The sequence below is a fragment of the Phodopus roborovskii genome, unplaced genomic scaffold (genome assembly GCF_943737965.1).
Source record: "Phodopus roborovskii unplaced genomic scaffold, PHOROB, whole genome shotgun sequence".
NCBI classification, from domain to species: domain Eukaryota; kingdom Metazoa; phylum Chordata; class Mammalia; order Rodentia; family Cricetidae; genus Phodopus; species Phodopus roborovskii.
The window spans coordinates 11,797,600-11,817,350 of record NW_026126648.1 but is presented as its reverse complement, the minus strand read 5'-3'; positions in this window follow the sequence as shown (position 1 = coordinate 11,817,350).

Below are 19,751 nucleotides of genomic sequence, written 5' to 3'. Positions count from 1 at the left end.
GTTGACCTACAGAGAACTGAGAACAAGGCTCGGCCCATATCCAGGACTATGCAAGCATTAGTCAGTCAGTCCTAAGCCTAGCTTTGTGTCCCACCAGGATGAGAGGCGCAGTCCCATGCCTGGAAGTTATGATTGATTAAGTCAACAAATAAAAGAACGGATATTGTTTGCACAGCGAGCCTTCCTGGGCTAAAAGCCACACACTCATCCTATGACCCCTCCCAGACAATCAGAAGTGAGTTTGTCCACCATGAGATGGAAAGGGAACTCAGAAGTCATTTTGTCATTCACCCACAGTCCAACCCTGATTTTAAAATACTATGTTTATGGAAGTGCCACCCTGAGTTCACTTAACCCTGGGTATTTTAACCATTATTTTCTATACTGCCTCGAATTTCTTTTAAGTAACATCAGAGGAATAACTTTCAATTAATACTGGGCAAGTGGAATACTAGTCCTTGAGATCAATACCCATTTTTCCCTTTGCTTCATAATTAATGGAGTGACTGCTATGCTTTGGCAGCAAAGCTTACTATTGGAAAAAGGGGGGGAAACCCATAGGATTGGGGGAGTAAAAATGCTGGTGAATACACACTGTGTACATATTAAATATTTCAGTTTCTTCTGCACTGTGTTTCCTTGGGCTTTGTTTGAAAACTTTCTGCCCAAGTTCCATTTTCCCTCATTTTGCTGAGAATAATGACTTGAGCTCTATGAATTTGTTTAGCAATGAATTGAGACCTAGGCTTGTGGTAGCTTTTAGGAGTGTTTAAAGAAAACTGTGTAGGCATTAAGGGAAGTGTATGCAAAGTTATGTGACGGGGCTGCCAAACAGAGGCGCAGAGAAGAACCTATGGCCTGGAAGGCTGGGTGAGCACATCTCAGCCCTGGACTGCTGCTGTAAAGCTGCTTTAGCCCCCCTGAGCATCCATCCATCTTCTCTAACCCACAATCTTAGCTAATCAGTTTCCAGTGGGGCAAAATTTCCAGCACGGCATGTTGAGAATTAAAGGATTTTCTTTTTAAAAAATTGTGCTCATAAAAATTTTGGAATATATATTGTATAGTCAACAAATTGGCTTTATTAAATTGGCTGGCCCCCAAAAATAAAGTTCTATTCTAGAGTCATTTTGAAAGAAAATGAACACAACCATTAGAGCATAGTGGGTGGGAAGGGATTCTCTTTGTACTGGTTTCTGGACATTAAAGATAATAACATGGATGGGGAGATGTCTCTATGGGCAGAGCAAGTATGTGGATCTGACTTTCAATACCAGCACCTCAAAAAGCCAAGCATTGTTGTGCATGCCTGTAATCATAGCACTGGAGGAATGGAAGCTGGCACATCACAAAAGCTCATGACCTAGCCAACAGGACATTCCTCTAGTCCAGTGAGAGACCTTACTGGACTCAAGATAATAAGGCACAGAATTTTAGAGGAGGCATCAAAACTCCTCCTGTTCTGGTGAGCAGATACATGGGTACACACACACACTAATAATAATAATAACAATCATAATAATTATCAGTTATGTATTGCTGCTAATAGTCCAATCTCTTTCTTAATTTTTATCATATATATATATGTGTGTATATATATACACACACACATATATATATATGGTGTTTTGCCTGTGTGTATGACTGAGTACCATGTGCACATTTAGTTTACATGGAAGCAAGATGAGGGTTCAGATCCACCTGAACTGGAGATATAGACAAGCTACAAGCCACCACATGGGTGCTGGAAATCTACCCTGAGTCCTATATTATTAACCACTGAGCCATTTCTCTGGCCCTGTAATCAATTCAATTTCTTAACTGTTTTCTGCTTGTGGGGATCAGATCTCCCCCTCAGGCATGTGGATCTTCCCAGGGGTAAAGCTCAGGTAGTCACATATCAGATTCCTTTACCCTCTGAGCCATCTCATTGATCCTCTATTTTCATCAATAGAATATCACAACTTACCTGGATGCAATAGTAAGTTACATGTACAGTGCAATATTGAAGCATAATTTGCCCTCCTAAGTCTCATCATTTGGTTAAATGATTGTCGTACATTGTAATTGTGCTGTGCCAAAGTTGCACCTACATTATTGCTTTTGCACAAACTGTTTGAGCTGGGAACAAAGCTCAGAGGTACAGCATGTTCTACATATGCAAGACCCCAGGTCCAACCCCTAGAACCACAATAAATAAATAAAAGGAAGTAAATAGATCCAAATAATTTCATCATCAATGTTGGACTTCTTGAAAACTACAGCATTCAGGGATGGAGGGATGGCTTAGGATTTAAGAGCACTTGTGCTCTTCCGGAGGGCCTAAGTTCAGTTCCCAGCACCCACATCAGGCAGCTCACAACTGCCTGTAACACCAGCTCCAAGGTGACCTCTGTGGACCACCTGTACTCACATGCACATACCCACACATGTACACATGATTAAAAATAAGTATTTTTTAAACTACAATATTCATGAATTGTTGGATATTGCTCCACGATTAGAACAAATTTCCAAATTTTGTTTGTTTCCAATCATTGGATTAAAAAACGTTAACTATTATAGATATTAGTTGTAGAAACAAGCTGAAGGGTAACTGATGAAATGAAAAGCTAACATAGATCATGTAAAACTTAACACATCCAAAGATCTCCTGAGCATATTGGGAGTTGTGGGGGGGCAGTAAGTGTAGAGGAAGCTAGGAGAAAGAGAAGTGGAGAACATGTGGGACTAGGAAAATTGAGTCAGGGGAGGAATATACTAGGAGAGAGAGAGAGAGAGAGAGAGAGAGAGAGAGAGAGAGAGAGAGAGAGAGAGCATAATAGAGGAAGTCTATTTGAAGAGAGAACTGACTCTAGAGAAATGTCCAGAGACCTACAAGACTGACCCCAACTAACAATCTGAGCAACAGTGCAAAGGCTACCATAAATGCCCTTCCCTGATAATGAGATTGATGACTAACTTATCCACCATCATAGAGCTCTCATCTAGTAGCTGATGGAAACAGAAGCAGGCACCCACAGCTAAACACTGAGCAGTACTCCTGGAATCCAGATGCAGAGAGGAAGGATGAGACCAGGCTACAGAAACACATAGAGACAGCTGACCTGAACAAGGAGGAGCTAATGGGCCCCCAGACTGATAGCTGGGAATCCAGCATGGGACAGACTCAGACCCCCTGAACATGGGTCTCAGTTGGAAGACCTGGGCAGTCTAAGGGACCTCAGACAGTGGAACCAGGATGTATCCCTGGTGCACAAAAGGACTTTAGGAGCACATTCCCCATAGAGGGATATTCCCTTAACCTAGAGACAGGAGAGAAGGCCTAGTCCCTACTCCAAATGACTTGACAGATTTTGTTGATCCCTCCTGGAAGGCTTCACCCTCCCTATGGAGTGGTGGGGGTATGGGATGGGAGGGAGAGAGGGAGGAAGGGAGGGAGGGAGGGAGGAGGAAGAACTGGGATCGATATGTAAAAAAAAAATCTTAACACATCCAAACATGAATAGGTGCTCTTGAAAGAGGATTTTTTTTTTCTTTTTCTTTCTTTCTTTCTTTTTTTTTTTTTTTTTTTTTTTTTTTTTTTTTTTTTTTTTTGAGGCAGGGTTTCTCTGTGTAGCTTTGTAGACAAAGCTGGCCTCAAACTCTCAGAGATTTGCCTGCCTCTGCCTCCCAAGTGATGGAATTAAAGGCATGCACCACCACTGCCAAGCTTCTAAATCTTAATGATAGCTTGACTAACAGGATTCCAATCAGGTCTTTTTAAATGCTCTGGCATTGTACTTTTAAGAGATACATTTTTTTAAAGGCAGAGACTCACTATATAGCTGCTCTGGTTGGCCTGGAATTCGCTATACAGACTGGCTTAAACTCAGAGATCTGCCTGCCGTGTGTATGTGATTGAAATACAAAGATTTAACTCTGGAATGCTCCTGACCTTAACTGAAGTTATCTTCAGGAGAAACACTAAATTTTTAGGGAAAGAAATGACCTTGTCCTGATGCTGCTTTGTACATTACCCAAGAACCCTGATATGTCAGGCTACCATGGTCCACTTGCTAACTGAGTGGAGTTCTCTATTCTCAGTCTTTGCTCGGGATTTGTTTCATCACCTATAGGTCAAACTATAGTTATTACTTACCCTTAACTGGATACTATACAATTGTGAATCTTAAGAAGACACAGACATCTCTGATTATACTTTGTAAAATGTCCTGGTGTCGCAAGCTCTTTATCATGATTGAGGTCAAGGACTAGACTGATAATGAGTTTGTATTAAATATCAATAGTAAGAAAAATCTATTATTGTTTACTAAGGTCATGCTGTCAAATATTCTGTCTCCATCTGCAAGTACCAGGGCCTCATTTTCTAACAAATTTTCCCACTGATTATGATGATGCTAGTCAATAATAAGGGCCACTTAAATGGCACAAATAAGTGTCACGGAAATGGGAGAGGGGACTCCCAGACTCCACTTATGTTCCTTCACCCATTCAATAAGAGCTAACAGAAATAATAGCCAACATGGGGTAGGATTTGATGTAGACCTTGAGGAAAAAAAGAGGATTTATTCAGTCTGTAGTCAGTAACTAAGATTATTATGGCCAAGAACTAAAAGTGTGTGTGTGTGTGTGTGTGTGTGTGTATGTCTGTGTGTTTGTGTGTCTGTGTGTGTCTGTGTGTTTGTGTGTCTGTGTGTGTCTCTGTGTGTGTGTGTGTGTGTGTTAGCAGCCCCCTAAGAGAAAGGATGACTTCTAGGAACATTTAAAGGGTGAACATTAGTGCCTATGAAAGGGCTCAGCATAAATGCATGGAACACTTCCTATAGTCTCAGATGGACTGAAATCGAGACCCAGCTCATGGTTCCGCTCATCTCCCCTTTTAACATGCCCGTCATCAATATTCTAGCAGCAAGCTGCTCCACATCCTGAGTCCTGGAGTGACCATGACACAGAACAATCAGGAGCCATCCCATAATGGGCAGCAATATGAGCAGGAAGTAGGGCCTGGTAGTTTTTACGCCCATGAAGTTCCATAGTCATTCCTTATCACAGCATGAGGCCAGCAATGGCTGTCAAGTGTGTTCCTCAAACTCTGTAGACCCTTGTGTATCCTCAGACCTTTTGTGAGTACCCATGAAGTCAAAACAGCTCTCATAATGATGCAGAGACACGTCTGACACTTTCATTAGTGACAGAGAACTGTGTTTAAATTGTTGGCCCTTGCATGTGTCAAAATAGCAACAACAAACTGTATATAGCACCATTGTCTTCATCCTTCTCACTTCTAGTTCTAATAAAAGTGCCATTACTTCATCAGTTAAAGAAACACAAGAAATTACTACTTTGACTAATTTTTTTAAAATGTATTTTTTATTGATTCTTTGGGAATTTCACATCATGCACCCCAACTCATTTCCCAGTCTCTTATAGCATCCCCGCCTCAAAGGAAAACATAAAAAGAAATAATAAAAATAAAATTAAAATAAGAAATAAAAATACAAATAAGAACATTAATTAAAAACCAGCAAAACAAACAAAACCACTTCATTCCTCCATCCATCCTGCCTCTCCATTGCCTTTTCATTCGCCTTTGTGGCATTGGGAGTTGCTGTGTGTCATACAGTATATATATACCCTTTTGTCCAAACAGCTTTGCCTGCAAATGTTCATTGTGTAATGAGTTGTTGGTCTGTTTGAAGGCCTCTGGCTTCTGGTACACCATCAATACTTGACCCTCACCAAAATTCCTCTCAAATATACTGCTGTTGCCCCAGTCATGGAAATCCTGAGGCTATGTCTTCAGGACTAGTCCCCTCACAGGTTGATGCTAGGGTAGATGTTGGGGAGTGCCAACTCAAAGCTCTGGATGTGTTAGTCAGTCCAAGCCACAGGTGGGGAGCTGATCTCCCATGCCTGGGGTGAAGAGTGGGACCAGCCTTCTCAAGTGTGGGAGGGGCAGCTCTCCTATTGATGGGAGATGTTATTCTGTATATGTTTCTCATACTGGTTAATGAATAAAGCACTGTTGGCCAATAGGAAAGGAAGATAGGAGGGACTAGGAGACAAGGAGGAAGAGGAAGTAGTGAGGAGGAGTCAAGATGGAAGATGGAGAGAGCAGAACGCCGGCAGCCTCTCTCTCTGGTAAAGTAAGACCACGTGGAGATTAATAGAAATGGGTTAATACTTAAGACAGAACTAGCCGATAAGAAACAAGTAACTGGCCAACAGCATTACATCAAATACAGAGTCTCTGTGCGTTAATTGGGGCTGGCATGGCGGCGGGACAAGACCAGCAGCGGGAAGAAAAACCTTACTCCTTACATCCTATGATGGGCAGGACCAGCTCTCCTGTAAATGGGTCATTGGAGTCACTATCCCAGGACCTGCAAGGCGGGTCAGCTTTCCAATGAGGGGTAGGACCAGCTCAGAACAGACCTCATACTTCAATGCATGGTTCAATACATGGTTCCTATGGGCCCATAATAACACAGCAACAGAAACCAATGCAGACTCCAGATGCAGCAGAACCATAGAGCCAGACAGGGCCGGCAGCAGCAGCTTGGGCTGGGATGTCATCATGGCCCTGGGTGACAACATGAGCCTCTCAGATCAACATGGGTCCAGCAGCAGCATGGTCCTCAGATTCCAACAGGGCCCCAGGTGGCAGCCCAGATCCTGGACAGCCTTCAATGGTAACAGACACCATAGATATCAACACAGACCAGAAATGGCCCTAGGCTGCAGCTTGAACCCAGATGTCGCAATAGCCCAGGATGGCAGCAAAGGACACTCAGATCTATATGGCCTTGGTAGCAGTATGGCCCTCAGGCACCAACATGGCCTCAGATGTTCCCCAGGCACCAAGCATCTGCACAGCTTTCAATAGTAACAGGAGCCATGGACATCGACACAGACCCTGGCTACAGTAGGGCCACAGACCCAGACATGGCCCTTGGCAGTAGTTTAGTCTATATGACACCATGGTCCCAGTTAGCAGCCCAGATCCCAGGCATCCACACAGCCTTCAGTGGTAACAGGTGCCATAGACATCAACACAAACCCTGACTGAGGCTTATCTATGGTAATTCTTAACCTAAATTCTCACTACATAGCAAAGCACTCTGGTTTGTCTTGATAATCGCCACAGGGATCATTTGACTTCAAGACAAATTAACCACATTTTCAATTAAAAATGATTTTCTTGTTTGAGAAGACCGCTAACAAACAAATTGTGGCTATTTGAAATCAATTGTTTGAAAATGTTTTCTTACCAATGATAAACTACAGATTCCCAGGTGATTAGGAAAAATTATTCCTACCACTCTAAGCCTGATAACTCCTAAAACTTAATGTTTTAAAATGATATCGGTTGTAATATGAATGGATATTATCTTAGTTGGGATTTCTTTTGTTGACAATCTGTCTCTCCTTGCTACCAACCTTGTAGATACTACCACTGTGGCTTTGAGTTTGGTATGAGGCATTGGGGTGGTCGGGGGCATTAGGGAACCACAATCCGCAATCGAAACAAAATCCTCAATTGTTGAGTTTTGATGTATCATCAAAGAAAAAGTCCATACTTACCTAAAGGGCTATTAATATCCTCCACCATTTATAGCTTCATGTCTTGGGAGAGCTAGAGACTTCTTACATAAACTTTGAGCTAAACAACCAGCCTTAGCAGTTTGTAGAAGAGGCTCTAAGAAGCCATCTGTCTCCTATCAACAGACACATTTCTGCAAAAATGAGCACTACTGTTTGTCTGGCTAACACCTTTTGTGTTGAAAATGTGTGTTTTTTTTTTTTTTAATATTTCTTAGCATGTAATAGATTTAACCCCTTTAAGGAATTAGCTTTGAAATATCTTTTAAATGTCCTTGTTCTACTTTCCTATATAACAAATATCGATAAATTTAATCTATCGAATAACTAATTAGAAGCTCTGTGGTATCTTTAAGAATATAAATGGACCCCAAGACACATATTTGGGAGTCATTGTTGTATCCTGACTGTGTTACTAAGAGCCTAAAAGGACAGAATTTGTATAGAAACTTGAACAGGGAATGTCTGACACAAATGCTTATTAACCACAAGAGAGTAAGTATAAAGTTATAAAATTAATGTTAAATATTGCTCTAAAGCCAAGGAAGAGTACCCAAGGAAGGACAGCCTTGGGGTTCTTCCGCAAGGCTAGGATTCAGATGTCATTAGAACATGAGAGGTTGAGGCCCTCCAGATAGCAGAAGGTCCTTGAAATGCCTGACCCTCATGTTGAGGTAAATAAAAAAAAAAAAATCCCCCTGGAGTACCTGTGCCTGAGGGTTGACCTGCTCTGTGGCTGAGGGCACTATGGGGCTAAGTGTGTGGCAGTCACATGTGGGAGAGCCTCTTTCTCCTGCAATGTCCCTCCTGCGCCCTCTACTGACAAAGTTTAAGTTTGCTGTAAAGGAGAAAGGCTTCATACTTCCTTATGAAAGGATGAGTATGCAGCTGAGAGATAATAAATAGAAACTGCACTCTGGAAAAAAAGAAAAAGAAAAACAGCTAAGCCTCCGCATATAACACACCTGCTAATATTTCCAAAACTGTTCCAGGGAATCACAGCTTAAGAAACTGATCTTTGTATGGCTTAGAAGATTGGCTCTCTGCCTCCTGTCTCTCTTACATGCATCCATTATTACAGAATTCTAAAGTCCACATGTTAAAAGGCACATCTGGAAAAAACCACCACATCAGGAAGGCTGCCAGGAGCCCAGAACATGGTGTTCGGGGGTGGGGAGGATTAATTCTGACATACTTTTTGTTATTTTGCAGGAAGCAAAAGGGATTGATGACTCAATAAGGGCAATTTAGCAAAATAGACCAACAAGATGTCACATTTGGTGACAATATTGTGACTATTTCTCCAGTAAGCTAGATCTCTAGTTATGTGGGCTTTGAAAATGCCCGAATTGCACTCATCTCCTGAGCTAGTGTACCCGTGCAACAGAGACAAACATCCCAAAGCTTCAGAGACAAGACTGGCTGCTTTTCCCAGCTCAGAAAAAAACATTCTAGATCTTGGCTGTCCCTCAAGTACCATACAGTTTCCTATTTCCCCAAATCAGGATAGACCTCTGCTTCCTCTGGACTCCTCATCTCTCATCTTTTTACATTTCTCCTGAAGCACTCCCCAGGCTAACTTGTTTTGTCTCTATGGCCCTTTCCCCATAGACTATGAGTGACTCAAGCGCAGGAAGCAAGCCTCATTGCTCTCTGTGTCCCGATGTGAACTGGTCTCCCACCTCTATTTGTTGACCCAAATTTGTCAACATCAAGTCTTGTGCTTACTCCCTGCTTCCTATAGCGTGGGCCAACACACTGAGCTGGTTTTTGCTGTGAGCAGTCTTCAGGGACAACCATTTTGAAACAGGCAAAGTGCTCAGAATCTGTAAATCTAGAATGCAGGAAGATTACAGGCTAATTCAAGACCCTGAAAAGTAATCAGGCATTACTTTACATAGTACATCTGTTGTCGCTTGTCCAAATGCAATGCTCCTCTTGTCTCCTGCCTTGAGTCTTGATCGTCCATCATTTAAGGCAGTATTATTTGGTAGAATCTTAAGATACTTGGCAGCAGGTGGATTCCAGAACTTGTTTTAAACCTCTTCTAAAAGGTTCCACTGGTTAGGATCAACTGGATTAAAAGGCAGTCACAACGATTCTCAAGTTTCCATACCTTCATTCCATGTAAGTTTATTTCTCATACTTGAAGAGTCCACTGTTGGTATAGCAGCTATCCTGGACAAATGTGACCCATGTGACTCAGTGGCAAAGGAGACACTCACATTGAATCTCTGACTTCTCAAGACAAAATTGTAGCATGTGGGGTTGTCGATCTTGGTGCCCTGTGCTTGGGTTCAAAAGTGACATTGCATAAGCCCTAGCACTGTAGGCAGAATCACACATTCACATACCTCTGCTTGCTTCAAGGAAACTGGGAAACATATTCCTCTATGGCTCTAAGAAGAGAAAGAAAGCAGATTGGTGAGCTCTTAATGTCCACTTAGAAAGGCTCACACAGGCTTTATCAGTTAACTACATACAAGTGATTCTGCCATCAGCCCACTCCCCATGGACAACAGCCTGGGACATGCACCTAACAGAAAGAAAGGTGGGCAAAAGAAGCTGCATTCTGCTCCCACTACAAGCTAACCTGAGCAGAGGACTTAGGGCAGGTCTCCCCCCCCCCTCAAGTTCCCTGAAGCAGAAACCCCTTGCACAAAGCAGAAGGGAGGTGTAGAGTCCCCACATTTCTCACCTATAACCTCACCTTTTAATTTTATTTCTTTTCTTTTTAAAAAGAGGCTTTCGTTTTCTTTTTATGCATGCCTGAATGTGTGTATATGCATCACACTCATGCAGGTGACCATAGCGGCCAGAAGAGGGTGTGTCCCTTGTGCCTGGATTGGCTGCCACCTATAACTAGAGCCAGAGATGGTTGTAAGGTACTATAGGTACAGGAAACTATTTGGGAACCAAACCCAGGTCTTCTGCAAAAGCAACGGTGCTGTTAACCGCTGAATTTTCTCTCCAGACCATCATATTTTTTTCTTTTCTCTTTCTTTGGTTGGCCTACAAAGTAGCAGATTTCCTTGTGGCATTTTCATAAGTACCTAGTTTTGGTTGACTCCCACCCAATCTGCTCTATTTCCATGTTCCCATCCCTGCTTATAAACTCTTCCAATCCCAGTATCTCCCCCCACACACACACACACACAGTCAAATTACATGTGTTCTATTACCCTCTCCATGGTCTCACTTAAAGGTTCCTTACTCTCTCATGGATCCCTTTTTAATTTCCTGGCCTCACACTCACTTGGATTTCTTAACCAGAAAACAAAGCAAAAGTAAACTCTGAAAGGTTTCAGCCTTCCTCCAACTGAAAAGCTGTGGGAATACAGCCCAGGAACGGAGTCCTGTGAGGAGGATTCCGAGTGTGTGTGAGAACACTCCAGGAAAGCGAGTCTCATGACCTCAGTCTCTTCAAAACACCAAATTGTCCTTGGAATATGTTTCCATGCTCCTCACAGGAGTAATAGATAGGAGTGAGTTCACTTCACATTGTTCTTTATCGCTTGCTGTTGTTCAAGCAAACATTAACTATCCTTTCTATGCCTTTTTGAAAAATCATGTTCTTGCCACATGTAGCTTGTCCTCGTAATTGTGCACATCTGAACTCACAAGAACTTTGATCATGTGACTTCTCTTAACCCTCAGGGTACACATTGTCTGATGCTTTGTTTGCTATTGCATAACACGTCAGTCCACCTCATTGGCTTAAGTCTCCCAGGTCACACCGCTTCTAGAGTGGTGACAAAAAACAACTAATTTTATATTGGGTTATTAATATCATAACCTATAACAATTCTCTTAACAAACCACAAAATCTTAAAAGAAATCTGAATGCAAAAAGTAATGGCAAGCCAAGTTCTTGTAGATAACTACAGTGCTCCAAGTATTACACTAAGATCTTTTTATAAAGAGATGGCTTCATTTTGCAACCCATTGAGGTTATTGTTACTCCTATTTTGCAGTCAAGTAAACTAAGGCTCAAAGAGATAAGCCAAATGAGGCAGCCAGTGGGTATCTCAACCCCCTCTGTCCAACTCACAGCAAACTCCACACAGTTACCTCACATCAAGTAGAACTTGCATGTAGATGCTCACAGTCATGGTTAGACTCTGCCTTATATGATAAGTGTAACTAAGAGACCAGTCATCAATGCGACTATAGTTCTGTTTGAAAACAAGCTAATCATATCCTTTGTACATCAGTCCTCATGTATTGGTGGACTTGGACACCACACAAACTTCTTCTTTTAATAACTTACTGACCAAAATGCAGTCTCGTAGCATGGTCCAGAGATGTACTCCCAGCCCGTGATTAAATGAGTACTCGATAAAATTCCCATAACAAGAATGTGTGTGTAAAAATCAGCTCTTATTTTGTTTGGTAAATGTGCAGAATACTGGTTCTTAGTCTATTACAATAAATGAAAACTTAAAAGAAAAGTGACAATGAATATCAGCTAATAGAACTGGTAAACAGGAAGATAATTATATTCATATGTCTGAAGTGACAGATATTCATCTTCAGATGAATATTCATGGAAATTTACATGATCAAAGAGCAATGCTAAACTAAGACACCTGGGAGCCAGTGTGACTGACTTACCCTTAATCCCAGCACTCAGGAGGTAGAGGCAGGTAGATCTCTTTGAGCTCCAGGCCAGCTTAGTCTACATAGTGAGTGAGTTCTAGGCCAGCCAGAGGTACATAATGACGCCTTGTCTATAAACTAAGAAAGAAAGAAGGGAAAATAAGAAGGAAGGAAGGGAGGGAGGGAAGGAGGAAGGGGAAAGAGAAGACAGGGCCCCTAAAATTAACTATAAGCAAACAGCAAGGCAAGATTATAGCTGAGAACCTTCTTTCATCTTACATCTTATTTTATGCTCATTGTCAAGAGCCACCGTACACAGCATTCACATAAGCAGTATAGATTTGTTGTTGTTGCTACTGCTGCTGCTCTGCCCAGTAGACTTCGTGGTTAATAGTACTCCAGGACCCAATGCAGTGTCTTGCATGTAGTCTTTAAGGAATTATTTACTGAATGAATAAATGCCCAAATCACATAGGATAAGCTATGTAAGAAATAGGACAAAACAATTCCAAAACTGAAGCTGGACCCCTCTGAAGGGGAGACCTCCTTTCCCTTCACTGTTACACTTTGGTGGTGAATTTCACATGTTAGCTTGACCGAGCCAAGGGAAGCCAGGCATGCCTGCAATGGCACGGTGAATGACACTCACATGGTCCTGAATGCACAGACTAAGTAAAGCTGATGGTCCTCTCTGGGCATCCACAGTGCACTGAAGAGAACTCAACAATGGAAGAAGGAAGGACTTGTGACAGACTCTCTGGGCTGGGTTATTGTCTCTTCCAGCCGGTAGATGTGGTCTGAAACATCAGCTCCACTTGAGTTCCGAGCCTGCAGCTTTTAGACTGAAACTCACATTGGACCTCCTGGGACTACAGCTTCCCCACTGCAAATCTTATGCCCTTTCAGTCATCAAGGGCATGTGAGCCAATTCTTTTTTATATCCTCTTGGTTGTGTTTCGCTGGAGACCCCTGACTAGTCCCTAGTTACAAGAAAAATGGAAAAAAAACCTGTAGGTCACTGAGCTGGCTGGAAGCTGTGATTCTAAGTCATCCACTAAATACCTATAGACTAGGGGCATTAATTGATGTCGGATAAGAGTGTGAGAAGGGCTAGGAAAGAAAACCGAGGGTCATCCCAGGGTGCCCTGTTCTTCTTGTTTCCCCCTTCTAATGCCAACTTCCAATTCTTACCCTCATTTTTACCTAAATAAGAGACTTGTACTCCAAAGGACCATACTTCACTTGTTATGAAGGATGTTGTTCAAAAGGATGAGTGTTGAGGGCTGGGCTGTCTGACTCTTATGAGAGTCACTGAAGCATCCCCATTTTCAGACACTCAGTTCAAAGCACCTGCAAGGCCCCTGTTCACATACAATTTCCTCCCAGTTTAACCCTTCAAGGACCATGAAGCACCATAGTATCTTCCATTTCAGAAAATTAAACTCTATGAAGATTGTCCTTTCTTCACGCAGTCATAAACTGCAAAGTGATCCCTGCTCAGGGTTCTCTCTACTTTGCCAAATTGTGCCACCCTCGACTGTGCTGTGGAGGAGCCTCCTCGACAACAATGACTGTCTTCCAGGCCATCACTCACGCACCAGTACCATGACCGAGGTGTGTGTGAACTCAGTCCTGAGTCAGCAGGCAGTTTTCTCATTACAGTAGAGGCCTTCTATCCCCGCAAAATGAAGCTGATTCTGTTGAAACAAGGGCTAAAATGACTGTCTAGTCAAAACACCCAACTTGATACAAACAACGGGGAAGAAATTGCCACACCTTTCTGAAGGGGAATAAGGCTACATTTTCAAGACACATCCAGAAATAATGGAGCTTTCAGTTCAGCTAAGATATGTAAGTATCTGACACAGATCTGTAAGTGCAGGAGGCATGACTGGACTAGACACCTAAAGGACAGAAAGACAGCCAGAAGTGTCTTCCTGTAACTGATTCTCATACATAATCAGGGATCCCAACATCCAATCTCACTTTCCTGTAAGTGTTCTTACATGAACGTACAACTCAATCAGTTTGCACTAAATAGATGCAACCTGGGGTCAACAAATAAAACAGTGTTAAAAATCCAGTACTTCCTTGACCTTGGTATCTTCAAAAGGTTATTTCTGAGAGTAATTTTTCCAGTTTGCATACTTTTGACATTGAAAGTATGGCCAACTATCCCCACCCCTTTACACAGAAGTCCATTGTTTGTCACTGAATTCTCACAAACACCGGTTACACGGTGTGACAGTCACTTTTCTTGTTACTGTGGGCAAACACCTGACAAGAAGGAAAAAAGGACATTTGCACGGGTGCACAGTTCTGGAGGCAGAGCCTTTCTAGAAGGGAAGGCACCCAGCTACAGCCGCAGGAACTTCTCACATCTGGGCAAACCATATTGATGTTCAGCTGGTTTTCTTCTTTCTTCCTCTGGCCTATGGCATGGAGTGAACGAGTTGGGGACAGGTCTTTCTCGGTCAGCTAATCCTCTCTGGAAATGCCTTCTGTTGGAATAAACCTCTAGCAAACTTCCAGATACTGATCAAAGAACTTTCCTCCCCTAAGGCTTGCTGAAACTCCCCCACCTCATGTTGAAATCCCAGCCCCTTTCACCTTATTGTCATTGCTAAACTCAGTCACCCACTATGACCAACATCCCAATAGTTTGGGGCAAAGTATTTTCTAGAGATGAAATGACCTTGTCTGGACAAACAAATCCAGAAGCTGCAGGCTCACACGGAGCCTCAGAAGATGCATTTAACTTCCACTCTCCAAACCCCTTATACAAACTTTAAGTACCCCATGTGCCTTTTTGCCATACACACCTCTATTGCTGTGTCTACCCCTTGTTGTCTGAAATAAACTGTCCTGTCTGCTGGAGGCCAAATGGTCTCTTTTCTGCTTCCTCAAAAATCTAACACTCTTACAGACAAACTGGGAGCGGTGCCTTACTGATGTCCCAGTCCTTCCTTACTCCAGTCACGATGAGCCATCCTAAGCTGACCTCTGCAACCTGAAATCCAAACAGTCCACTTTAAACCTCAACGTTCCACCCCAGGCCCTTGGAGTCTCATGTCATAATGCAAAATGCATATAACCCATCTCCATAACTCTTCCAAACTATAACAGGGCTGATCTCTATGGCCCTGTCTCAAACAAACAAAAAGGAAAAATATTGCTATGATTTAAACATGTATGGCCCTGCCAAAATCCGTGCTATGAATTTATCCTAATACTGCGATACTAGGAGGCAGGCCTGCCTTCAGGAGGAACTTGGTTCTCATGAATAAAATGAGTAATGTGATGTCACCAAAGCTGGAGAAACTGCTGAGTTCTTCCTCTTCCCCTGTCTTCCACATGGAGACAAACAGCAACACTCAGGCTTAGAGCAAAGAGCAGCTCTAATTAGACGCTGAAGTTCTGGCACCATGACCATAGATTTATAAGGTTCCAGAACTGGTAGAAATACATCACTACTGTTTATAAGCTATCCAACCTTGAATGTTTTGTTATAACATCAATAATAGACTAATGTACAGATATGTATGGATTGATATATACATAGCTGTATTATATAAGATAATTTCTATTTTTAAGATATTATCTCATTTAATTGTCACAACACTCCCATGAAGAGAAAATTAGTCTCCAGTCATGGCATATGTGAAAACTGAGACCGAGCATGTCTATAAATTTTTCCTAGGCATGTGACCAGTAAGTAAATGTGACTTCAGAGACTGACCATCTCTACACCCATCAGGACCAGCTAGTCACCTATGTAGTCCACAATTCCATGCAATCTGTGCAAAACAAATAATAATAATAATGCAACATTGATAGACAGGGCTATACCACTATCCTGAGAAGATCATTCCAAAACACAGAATTGTGTCTAAATGATGGGCTTAAAGTCAAGCTTGGTGAGAAGGAACAAGATTCCTTTACCATGCTGGCTCTGCTTTGTCTAGGACGAGCATGACCTCTGTCTGTCTTCTGACTCCATGTTATTATTTACTCTGAAAAGAAAGGAAATGGGGAGAGATGGAGCCAGCAGGCTGCTCAGGGCTGGGTTTATGAACAGAGCATTCCTACAACTTTAATATAGTACCTTCTTTGCATTTGACAAGCCTGGGAAGGAGTGACTAATGGCCCATGTTACACATAAGGATGTCAAAAGCGGAGAGGTGAAGTAATCTGGCAACCTCACACAGAAACCTAAGGATATGAGATGCAGACACTGCAATTGTGGATCCTGTTCTGGAATCTAAAAGCCTCAAAGGCAGTAGCCATCCACAGACACAAGACCAATCACATGGTTAGTCTGTCCACAATCAATTAGGAAACCTCTGTGGTCCTCAATGCCTATAATGCTGCCTCTCCAACAGTCACATTTATGGGAGACTCTGCCTTTTGTTCACTTTCCTACGTAACAAGAGCATCCTCAGCAGATGTCTTCTCCAGACTCAAAGTTTTCTTTTTCCCATTTAAGAAAGGCCATTTCCCTTCTGACACAAACAACCCATCCATGCACACAGGAAGACAAGATGGATTGAACATCAACCTGCCCTCCAGTGATGTGACCTCCACTTGGAACCCACAACTCAGGAGAATGTCCAGCCTGCTCACAAAACCTTGATAGAGAGGTTCGAAGAAAAATAGAAACAACATAATCCCTTCCCTGTGCTAACTGACATCCTCACCATATTAATTTCCTTTGTTTCAACTTCATTGTAAAGTCAAGGAAGGCTTCTTGGGAAGTGTGAGACATGCATCACACGGCCTATAATGTCTAAATGTTCTTATACCATCCACTGATCAAGTCGGCATGACATCAACACTAAGCTGTTATTTTTCAAATAACAACAGTAACATTTAATTAGAGTTTAACCTGGCAGCCTACTTTTCCCTAATGACGTACAAGACACCATGGTTCCGTGAAACACACACAAAAAAATCTACATCCAGAGTAAATGCCACGTGTCAGAGCTGAACACTCCTAGTGACTAATTATGCATCTCACTGTCATTAATTACATTCTAGTCAAGTAGCTTGGGGGTGGGGGGAAGGACAGCAGGATTTTGGAACTTCATATGTGATGCCAAGTTAGGTGACATCTTTTCCAGGCTATCATACTGCTCTGCTGAAATGACTTCGACTGAATGAAGAAGCTCCAACAGTATCTCCTCAATCAGTGAAATGACTAATTACATTTCTTGATCCCATTTCAACAAAAAAATATAATGGAAGAAAGCCTAGCATCATCCCAAGCAAATTATAGGATCTATATAAACTGTAGTTATAAGCATAGTAAAGTTTACCATTTTAATGTTTATCTTATTTTTAATTATATGTTTATCTGTGTGGTTGGGTAAAGGGTGAAGACACATGAGTACATGTTGTCAGAGAAGCCAGAGATGTCAGATCCCCCTGGATCGGGAGTTTTAGGCAGTTGTGAGCTGCCCAACATGAGTGCTGGGTACCAAACTTAGGTCCTTTGAAAGAGCAGTATGTGCTCTTAACTGCTAAGTCACCTCTAAGCCCAGGCTGCACTAGACTGTGGGAAAATCGTCTTTCTCACTTTGGCTTCCTGAAGTCAGTCACCTAGTATATCTACTCACTCACTTATGCTGCACACCTAACAGATGTTCAGTGCTTGTTCAGTGCTCAGCATGGCTTCTCTAGATAGTGACTGCCCAAAAACTCCCTCTTGGAGATCTACAATGTACAATGTTAGAGGCCCTGAGAAGTTCTTCAAGGGAAAGATTGATACACGCATGCTTATATTCAGTCACACATTACATTCATAATCACACATATATGATAACTACAAATAAAGATACAAGATGATGCAGTTTTGAAGCTCAGACAATATATAGATGTAGATCAATTCATAGAGGATAGAAGATAGAGAATAGGCAGATGATAGATAGTAGATAGATACAGACAGATGAGATAGACAGACAGATGATACAGATGATAAATAGACAGGCAGATAGATTATATAGACAGATAGATGAATAGATGGAATTTTGGCATTTTCCTTGCAGTAATACATGTGTTATCATAGCTTCCTGTTCCCACTATGATACAATGGTATACTAAGGGGCAGGCTTGGTCATGGTACAGGACCACTCTGAGGATAACCCTGACCAAGATTCTCTTTAACTATTCTCTAACCAAGCTCTGAAGTCTTTCCTGGCTTTCTATCAAGCTTAGCCCATAAAGACTTCCAAAAAAATTACTTACATAGTTCTCAAGGCTATACCCTCAGGATGGCTGACCCTTGACCATCTTAAAGTGTTTACCAAAGGAAACTCAAAGCCTCCAAAAGAATGTATTGCCTGTTTGAAGAGTCTCTACAGATAGCGCTAGCTCATGGGAGGGAACAGACTAACTTCATTAAGTGTCACTTAGCAGACCCAGATAGGTTCCCAGAGACCAAGTCCTCCATCCCATCCTGTGTAAATTGTCACTAATTGTCACTTTCCTGACTCTTCAGATGCTCGCCAGACCCCTTTCTTCCTCTTCATCTTCCCTTTAAGATGTCCAGCCAGCTCTGTGTGAAGTTCAGATTCTTCACCTTCGTGGGAGCACATTGCTGATTAAATCTGTCCTTCACACTCCAGTGTCTTCTCTTGTTGATCTCTTACAGCCCATCAAAAGCCATTCTCCACCCCAAACCACCATCAGGCACAATTGAAAAAAAAAATGCTGAGGCTCTGGAAAGACTTGAGATTAGTCTGTCCCCAAAAAGCAGTCACCAGTATGCTTGTTATAAATTCCAGAACTCCCTTGGAGTCACGCAGCAGAGTTAACTAAAATTCTAGCTGTTCCTTTCAAAGTCACTGTATAATCTCTGTGTATCCAAGGCATCATGGTAAGAATTCCTAAGTGTGAGGAACGCCAGGGTTTCCCCTGATGCTTGCTCTCCAGCATGGTTGCTGTTCTCTGTCACTCAAGATGCAGAGCTAGAAATCAGCCTTCCTGCATCTCCCTCCCAGTGGAGGTGGGGGGGTGAGATGGGATGGGGAATGGGAGGGCATGGGAGGGAGGGAGAGAGAACTGGGATCGATATGTAAAATAAGAAAAAATATATATACAGACATATATATATATATATATATATATATATATATATGTAAAGAAATAAGCCTTCCCTTAACTTAACTGGGGAGAAGAAGGGACCAGGGATAAAAACTTTAGGCAACAGGAGTCAGTCATTTCTTTGAAGCACATGTGTATGCATAGACACACACACACACACATACACCATATCTGTCCCAACAAAGGAAACATTTCATGGCAAAAATGAAAACACTCCAGACAAATCACCAACATCCTAAATGTTTTCCAGTCTTGTACCATCTCAGCAAAGCTGAGTGCTGTCTTTACTAAAATTCTTTTCAAACTTTGTGTGAACGGTCAAGGGCTGACCTGTTAAACTCCAGATCACCAGCTCTCCAAAGGGGAGCTAATGGCATGACCTACAATCACTAGTAAGTGATTACACTTTCAGATCCCAAAGTCTTCCTCTGCCTAAACCACATCCA